A 10,081-nucleotide genomic window follows, 5' to 3' on the forward strand; every position below is an offset into this window, starting at 1 on the left:
GGAATGGTGGTCGTCAGTGAAGGAGGGAAGAAATAAAGTGTCGGCAACAGTGTCCGTGCAGCCGGGAGGTGACTTCAAGGGAGTTATCACGCATGGACTCATCTCTGCTACAAATCGTCAACTAGCCTGGTTTGGCCTTGACAAGTGTTACAACGACAAGAAGTGGATTAAACAGGAAGTGGATGTGAGAGAAAAAAACATATACAGTATTCTGCATTTCACCCTAAACATTGGAGGATGCAAAGGAAAATGTAAAAGGTCTTCACCAAACATTTACATTACTGGCCTGAGTATTGCGGCTCATGGCTCTTCCAACCGGACAAGCAGAGCCGAAGATACGGGCGGCAGCTGTCACGGTCCGGAAGAATTCACGAACCTGCAGAAGCCAAACGCCTGCAAGGATCCGCCGAGCCCTACCACCACCACCACAACCACCACAACCACCACCACCACAACAACAACAACAACGATAACAACTCCAAGTACTACCACCACCATCAATACCACCACCACAACAACAACAACAACAACAGGATATTGATCAACAAGCGCTATGGGACCCCAAACAACAGAAATTCTAGTATCGCCAATATAATGCCAGGGAATGCCTCACACTTGCTCATTTTGATATATATTATTGACGTTGGCCAAAATCATCTTTTTATAGCAGCTTGGCAATTTTTTGCTCATTTGAAAAAGAGATACTGAACAATAAGGGCAAGATTTGGGTTCCAAAGCGCCTAAGTTGTTGTTCAGTAGTCTCTATGATAAATCAATGTTGTTCACGGCGTGGGTGAACAGATATTCACCCTAAATCAACAACAAAATACGATAACTCTTAGATATGAACAGGAAAGAACAACAAATTTGGACCAAAAAATTGGACCAAAAACTGCAGTGACTTTGCTATGACCTTCTTAGACTAGTGTTCTTACTCTTCGCACAAACTTCCTATGTTTTTTGAAACGCGAATAACTTTAATACTGCAAAACCAAATGAGCTGATTTTTCACCACAACAAGGATAATGTAAAATTATTTAATATTCTAAAGTTTTGGCTCGGTAGTTACAATGGTTTTTTAGTTAAAAATCGGATAGTAGTTTTATGGTGCGCTTCTGTAACACAACAAAAACCATCAAAACATACATTCATCGCTGGTGAAAAAACTACTTCACTTTGGACTGCTGTGTAAAGTTATTTTATAGCATACGTGGCAACTACTAAAAAGAGACAAGTCTCGTGTCTTTAAATGCACTACTAATTATTTTAAAGGAATAAATCGCCTGAAACACGAGAAATTGCTGCGCTTTGGAACCGTTTTTTTCAACTTTGACTGGCCATATAAAAAAAAGTATTATAGATACCGCCTTTAAACTTTCAAATCACAGATATATTTTCATACTGAAGCTTTTTAAACAATCTTCTCATTTTCCAAATTTTAGCCATATTTGATGAAAAATACTTAACAAAAATCATGAATTATATTTAGAAGCATAGAAAATGTTATTTTGATAAAAAAACTAACCTAACCTAACTTAACAGTTTATAACATACTGTAAAGAAAAAAAAACATGATTAATGTTTTGCCTTTGTCCTACTTAAAACCCGTTTTCTATAAGCACTGGTAATTAAAAACAGCCTGTGTGTTACGTAACCTTACCATCTGCTGACTTCAGGAGGAAAATAATGGCTCTCCATATTACTTACTGCCACAGGGATTTGAGTGGGATTCTTTACTTTGTTTCTCTCTCTCTCTTTAAAATAAGCTTGACCGTCACTTCCTTGAACTTAATATTAATTAGAGTAGAACTGCAATGTTTTAGAGCCATCTGATTAACGTAGAATCACTTAGGTTGAAGGACAGGCCACCTAGTCTGGACCATGGGGTCTGTGTGGTCTGGTTTTCTATGTAAATCTCTGTAAAACTCTCTCTCTCTCTCTCTCTCTCTCTCTACGCATATATATAAATAAATATATATATATATATATATATATATATATATATATATATATATATATATATATATATATATATATATATATATATATATATATATATATATATATATATATATATGGTAACACTTCGTTGCAGTACTGCGGACGTTTTTCTTGACAGACCATGATTAATTTTGTTTTAAAAAATGTGGTTGTCATTTTGGACTTTTCTTGGGCAAACCATTAAAAAGCATGTTTTCGATATTGGAAAAAAATCGAAAACACGTTTTTAATGATTTTACAACGAAAACCAGTCTCCAAATGAAAATAAAAACTAATCTAACCAAATCAAACCTAATCTAACCCTGCAGGCTGACTAATCTAACCAAACCAAACCTAACCGAAGCTTAACCTAACCCTGCAGGGCTGACTAACATAAACAAAACCAAGACTAAGATCAAGACTGCTCACGCACGGAATTACCGGGTTACGTTAGGTTAGGTTAGGTTAGGTTAGATTGGTCATCCCGCAGGGTTAGGTTAGGTTAGATTAATCAGCCCCGCAGGGTTAGGTTAGCTTTAGTTTTATTAGTTTTTCATTTTGGAGACTTTAGTCGAATCATTAAAATGTTTTTCTATTTTTTTTTCAAGTATCCAAAACATATTTTTAATGATTTGCCCAGGTTTTCATTATTCATAGCAAGGTAGTGTGAGGATTGTGAGTGATATTATGTACAATGCAAGTTGCTATGAGACTGCAGTACTGCAACGATATATATATATATATATATATATATATATATATATATATATATATATATATATATATATATATATATATATATATATATATATATATATATATATATATATATATATATATATATATATATATATATATATATATATATATATATATATATATATATATATATATATATATATATATATATATATATATATATATATATATATATATATATATATATATATATATATAGGCATATACACACCCCTTTTGGATGGTTGTGTTTCATGGAAACTGTATTCATCAGTCTCAAACTTTATTTCATGGCTTTTAGTAAACTAGTTTCTCAGGTAATATACTACCGTATTTTTTTTTCTGGTATTCCTGTAGGATTTAATGATGAGGGGCTCAAATGTTGGGTGCTTATAACAAACAAGTTATGGAAAAAAATATAGGTGATGACAAAAGTGAATAATCCAATTTTTTTATTTTTTTATTTATTTATGATTTTTTTTATAAGTAATTGAGAATCCACTTAAGTTTGAAAAATAACTTACATAAAGTTACTTGAAACTTCTTTTCCGGCAATTTGCAACACATGAAGATTATTCAACACATGAGAATCTCTCACACATACTCACAATGAAAAACATTTAAATTTGTAATATACCCCCTACTTTTGGTAAATTATAACATTTTAACTTCTGTTTTCCTGTGTACATGAGAAATTTCCTTATTCAAAAAATACTTATATAGAATTCTCTTAAACTGAAATGCCCCATTATTACATTATGGAAATCTTTACAAGAGGAAACAAAAAAGCTATTTTGGGAAATACCCTTTAACAAATTTGACTGACATATAATTCAAAATAAAAGATACAATAGGATTTTCCCTTTAAAGAAACTATTCTCAATAGACTAAGTTTCATTTCAATTAAATACATCACCCTCTTAAGCTAAATGAAATTTTATTTTAATTGGATAGTAATTTTTCATCATATGAAATGCAATCCTCTGACTCTGAATGATACCATATAAAACATATAATGTACCTTTACCTATGCAAAATAATTACATACTTTTGATTCCTCCATTTCCCTATTTACTTATGCAGAAATACATAAAAGGTTCCTTTAAACTGTAATGCCACAGATTAAGATCTTTACAAAAGTAACAAAAAAAGCTATTATTGTGTATCACTTCCAACTTAAATTTGACTTAAACCTCAATTTTAAAAAAAGTATATATTTCCTTTTAACATTTTTTATAGAACAAAAAAACTATTCTCAATAGACTAAATTTGCTCTCAATCTTATTTCATTATCATAAGAAAATATATGCAAATAAAAAGACAAAAGCCTTTAATATACATTACTAGTTGAACATAAATCTATATTTGAAAATAAAAATAATACAGTTCAGGTGTGGAATGCTAAAGACAACATATATCTTGAGAAATAAAGACAGTGTTAACTAATTAAGCATTTCCTTTCAAATGAAAAACATAGATATTCAGTACTTGGTTTAGGTTTGGGTTAGGTTAGGTTAGGTGCAATAATGAGAGCTGTTGTTTATCGTGACCTGTACCCTCCCAAAAATTTTAACAAAATTTAGCAAATTAGTAGAAACTACTCTAATAGTACTATTATTTCCCAGCTGAGTTAACATAAAATGAATGGTGGCAAATTGGAGCAGAAGAGCTTAGGAATGTGATGATGCAATATTTTACCGGGTCCAAACAAATATAACCATTCATCGAAATTAGTATTTTTAAACCATATATATTCTACCTTGCCTCACCCAACCTAAACTTTTGACAAGTACTATGTATGAATTCACACTTGAAAATTTTAATGATGATTAACAACATTCAAAATCACAAATTTGCAGTATTCTATTTTTCATTTACTTTTCCTAACTTTATATCTATATTTCAGCCACCTCACTTTAGCCAGTATTTTTTTTTCTCCATACTCATTTAGGAGTTTTGGGGTTTTTGTGTCAAGTATATTTCGCACTTTCTTCGATGATAAATTCTCGCCTTTCTTTATTTTATCCATGAATATTTTTTCAATTAATCTGTTTTCATAAGGAGAAAATTTTCTATTTAATGAATTTGTGCTTGAATGACTATTCATTTCTGAAGTTTCACTCTCTGAATCACTACATTCATCACTGATATTTTCATTTTTACTCCCTTCATAATTATGCTTTTCTTCATCTATCTTCTCTATGCGAATGCCAGAATAACTCGGTCGGTCACAATAGTTTGCTGCCTCAATAGCTTTAGAGGATGGAACAGCATCTCTTTTTTTATTGAGCAATCTGTATGTCTTTTTTGCGGTATTAAACTCATGGTCCATATGAGTTGCCACATTTTCTGCCATTTCAGGGCAATGATAGAATATGTTGGTGGCAGCTGATTTTCTAAAAATATTTGGAAATAATGCCCCTATTCCACTTGCTATCCCTAATTTCTTAATGCCATTACTTACATTGCTGGCTGTGGTTGGAGTCCTCCCATGACAAAAAAAAGTAATCCCCACTTTCCTCAGTTTCAATCTTTGATCTCATGAATTTCAAATACTTCTGATAATAGGAATTTTCAGTTTCAGTGAGGACCAGGTTTGCTTCATCATGAGTGAAACTTGTTTTATGTTTTCCAATGCTGATGACCACGCGGTCTTCAATGCGTTCTCTTTGGAGAAATTCACTGACCCGTAGCTCTGCAAAAACACCTCCTCTTTTTGCATTTTTTATTAGTCCCATAAATATCAAAATATTCCTTACCAATGAAATGTCATTTCTTTTTGGTACATATTTGTCATCAAGTTGTTCTATTATTTTCACTGCTCCTTTATATTCTTCTGATGAATAGAATTTATCTAATTTATCACTATTTAACAACAACTGCTCTTGTTCTTTTCTCTTACACCTTTTTCCTCTCCACACATTTTGTAATAGCTAGGACCACCCAGGCATAATGTTGCATAGGTGTTCTGCATCTGTGACCTCAGATTCAGAGAAAGGGTTTTTCTCTTCTTTGAAACGTATGCAAAGAACTTTTTCAGACTAGCGAGGTATGTTATTATTGTTTGTGATTTCCAGTCTTTTCAGTTTTTTCTTACCAAAGTACTTCCAAAGTTTTCTTCCACCAGCAGTTCTTGTACATTATTTGCCTCTAGATCTGCTATCACTATTTTCAACCTGCCTATGTTATATGATATTGTTTTCATTTCTAGTGACCCTCCAGCAGGACCTTTCAAAAAATTTCATAGTTAAGGAGTATTTCTTTCCAATATGTACTAACAACATCACTATTGTCTGTGTAGTCTATCTCTTCTTCATCTGTACTGCCTGTACCAGAACTCAATCTTTGCTTTACTTTATCTTGTAACTCAAATTCGGTATTTTCTAGTGGGGTGTTCTCAGATGAGGCTTGGGAATAGAATGCTTCAGGTTGGAGGCATATCCCATGCACCCTCTTCATGTGCTGACCCAATCGAGTAACCTGTGCATAGCAGTTCTTGACTGTACACGTTTTCCTAACTTTTCTTGTAAAGAGCCCTCTGTATTTTCTTGTTCCCATGATGCATGATATTTTTTTAGCTCTATCTGTGGACCATCCATGTACTCTCACTAGGTGGCGAGGCAGGTGAACTAGTTTTTTTGCATGCTGGGCAATTAGATTTTTCCCTCTGCTTTTTTACTGTTAGGAAAGTACATCTACTAATCCATCACAAGGCAAGACCTCTGCCGAGTTCTCAACATTTAGAATAATCTCCTGGGGCTTCGGGTCTTCAATTGGGAGAAAAGTTTCTTCAGGTTGATAGACTGTTTCAAGGGTAGCAGAGGCCTCAGGTGGAGCTAGCTCTTCAACATTTACCTCCACCTGCAGCATAATTCTGATTAGTCATGTAAAGTCACATTTGAATCAGGGTATGAAATAGGACATACTGAAAGAGCAAAACCTGTCCAGTGATTGGTGTGATGGTTGGGTATATTATTTCAAAAACTTAATAAAATCAAGTATAATTACACATAGGAGCATAATTATAAATAATTCAAGTATAATTATGGAACTATAATTATACTTACATTGTAAAATTGTAAATGAGGTGCAATATATTAGAAGGCTATTGTTTAAATGAAGCTTTGGTAACTATGGTAACAGTAGCTATCAAGTGCTAACTACTAAGCAAGATTGATTATAAAGTGATTTTATTTTCAAATTATATATTGATTCCCTGTTTTAATGCATGAAAATTAAATTACGTTAAAGGAGTTTAAGCCCTCAAGTTTTACTTTTTAAGTGTGAGTAATAAATTGAAATCTAGAGATGGTATAAATTAGTCAAATAACCATAAAATAATATGTGATTCGCATAGTTGGTTTTGGCAGCAATGGGAAAGAGTCACATTCATTAAGCTCAAGGAACTCCAGGAAGTTGCAAGTGTAGATAGCTGAAGAGTGGTCATCTGCATACTTGAGCATTGTGCCTTAATGAGAATGAACCCACTAACAAATCTGGGACTTGAACCTGCACTCATGGCTTAGTAACTATGAAGTGCTAACCACTAAGCAAGCTTGATTATAAAGTAATTTTATTTTCAAATTATATATTGATTCCCTGTCAGTGAGGGGCCTGGACTCAGCAACATCTAATTATTCATTTACCTCCACATGCTGGCTTGGGAGATATGTCCTGTGGTCATTTATTTTGTCACTGTGTGGCTCGCAGGAATGGGATCTTGACTTCATTGATACCTGCAAATTTTATTTAGGTTAGTTTCATGGTTTTTCTGGATAAGATTGCATTTAATTGTGTGGTAAAAACAATGCACATCCTTTGAAACTATTAAAAAAATAATACATCCATATGAAAATTTTACCATATATATATATATATATATATATATATATATATATATATATATATATATATATATATATATATATATATATATATATATATATATATATATATATATATATATATATATATAATGCAGAAAATTTTAAACCCAAGAACTTAAAGTATGGGAGGAAATATTTGTAAATTAAGAGAAATTATGCTATAATAACTCAAGAGTTCAATTGTGTTAATGAAAGGATAAATTCTAAGTGTTAACAGCTAACAGAGTCAGGCATAATAAATTTATAAAAATGTTATGTTGTGTTTAAATGCTAGAAGCTGTACGGTATTAATATTTTTTCATTATCATTACTAACTATGATAATAATGGGAATAAATATTTCTGACTGCAACAAAATAAGTAATACAAATACAGAAAAGATAATTTAAAATTGACTATGGTCAGTTTGGCTTTAGGTTGGGGAGACCTACAACTTCAGCAATTTACAGTTAATATGGAAAAAGATTGTATCATGCTTAGGGTAGGTATATGTCAGAGTACTGTGTGATGCTGTAAGATGGGCTTTTGAAGGCAAAGAGAACCAGAAAGATTAGTGAAAATGGTTGAGAAAATTTGTGCTGTCTGAGTAGCAGGAAACTCAGCTGAAACAGGAGTGTGCCACTGTGTCACTTCTACGAAAGGATAAGGAGAGGTATACCAGGAACTTTTGCTGAGGATGTTGAGAGTAGTCTAAAGGCTAACAACCTTCAGCCTGCCTACTCTGTCTTTAAGAGGTTTTGCTCTAAATCCACAACAACGAAGAGGCCTGTCCAAAAGAGTATTAATAAAATATTGCTTGTTAAAAATGGAGGTGTACAACGCTTTGTCTTTTAGTAGCAATAAAATTATAATACACAGTAGTAAAGATAAGCATTTCCAGAGCCTTGGGCTTAGGGCTACCCTCTGGGTTGACTCTAGAGTGCTCACCTCCCATTCCTGCACACCAAGTTTGAGTTCCAGCAGGTTCATTGACAAAATTTGAATATTACAAAAGATAAAACCCATGTGTTTACAAGTATCTATCAGGACAAGGCATCAGAGAGGTGGCAGCGTAGACCTACACTTAGACCTGCAGGTCCAGGAAGGGAAAAGGAGTTGCCCCGAGACTGTAGGATACCTCATGTTCTCTCAGAGAGTGGTGAGCTTATCAAGGAAGAAAATAAATTTTAGACTATCATAAATACATGTAAATTGCTCTTAGGAGGAGGGGAAAGCAATGTAATGCACAGGAGTAGTAGAGGTAAGCATTTTCAGAGTTTTGGGTCTTGGGATACCCTTTGGGTCAACACTAGAGTGCTCATCTCCTATTTATTTCTGTAGTTTTCCTGGCAGGAGCTCCATTGAGAAAATTTAATTCTTATGAGTATCTTCTGAGGCATCAGATAGTTTGAGTGGAAATAGACTTTTTAGTATAAAAAAAATATTTGTGTAGAATGTACTAAGACAATAATGCAAAATCATACTCACCTTTATAACAGTCTTCGGCATGTTATAAGGTGCACTTTTAGGCAGCTTCATGGCTAAACCTGAAAGAGGTTTAGTTGAAAGATCCAGGGGACATAGTTGTTCAGCCATCCTTTGTTTATGGTTGAACAAAGCCCAAACTACAAACAGTCTTGGTCAACAAATCAGTCAAGCTGTTTGTCCCAGTAACCTGTAAATAAAGAAGGAATTAATTTGACATAAAACACAACACAAATGATGAAACCAAACCTGAACTATAATTAATTGTAGAATAGCACAACCCCTATAAAAATTTGTTATCCATCTACAGTAAAAATGAGCTATTACATACAAGGGAGGGGCTCCTTCCCCTTGACCCACTACTTCATAACTGTTTCCCTCTCTATCACTAAGAAGCTCCCTGTTGGATAAGTGGGGTTTTAGGGTGAGGGGAACATAAGTGAACGAACTTATCTATCTATACCTTTTAAACTGTTTATAAAGGCTGTCTTCACACACTGTGGGACATAGAGCTAGATGGGCAGTGGCATTGGTTATAATAAAGGGACACCATGGAGAGGACAGTTGTTTATTTATTTAATTTTTATTTGTGTGGGCACCAGGCATAGTAAAATTATAGGGGGCCATGAAACACTGAACACAGGTACAAGGTTGCTCAAACTCACTTAGGTCTATCAGTCTGGAGAATTCCCTGCCTGATCAGGTTGTTGCTATGGAGTTTATCTCATTCTTCAAATCAGCTCTATATTCCTTTACCATTTCCAAGACTAACCCCTAACACATCTTCCCTCCTGCCTTCCTTCCTTGTTATCAATTTAACAATTTCCTTTTAATCACTACAGTGACTACACACTTCAAGTATTACTCCTAGCACCAATAAACTCAGGCCATATATAATTATTTCTGCATAAGGTACATAGTTCAGTCATATCCCTTAACGCTCTAATTGACCCTACTAATAATGGACTGGCATACCTGCAGATTGGTGCTACCCTATTTTAAAACATTTAACTT

General features: G+C 33.6%; 1 long non-coding RNA gene across 1 annotated transcript; it reads right to left on the minus strand.

Annotated features, from left to right (window-relative positions):
* Positions 1-6,536: 6,536 nt before the first annotated feature.
* LOC126991610 (uncharacterized) lies at positions 6,537-9,851 on the minus strand. The gene is made up of 3 exons (XR_007745697.1): positions 9,071-9,851; positions 7,365-7,454; positions 6,537-6,579 (listed from the first exon to the last, which is right to left on the minus strand). It is a non-coding gene; the product is annotated as an uncharacterized LOC126991610 (long non-coding RNA).
* Positions 9,852-10,081: the final 230 nt, after the last annotated feature.

This window comes from Eriocheir sinensis, unplaced genomic scaffold (assembly GCF_024679095.1).
Source record: "Eriocheir sinensis breed Jianghai 21 unplaced genomic scaffold, ASM2467909v1 Scaffold305, whole genome shotgun sequence".
Classification (NCBI taxonomy): Eukaryota; Metazoa; Arthropoda; class Malacostraca; order Decapoda; family Varunidae; genus Eriocheir; species Eriocheir sinensis.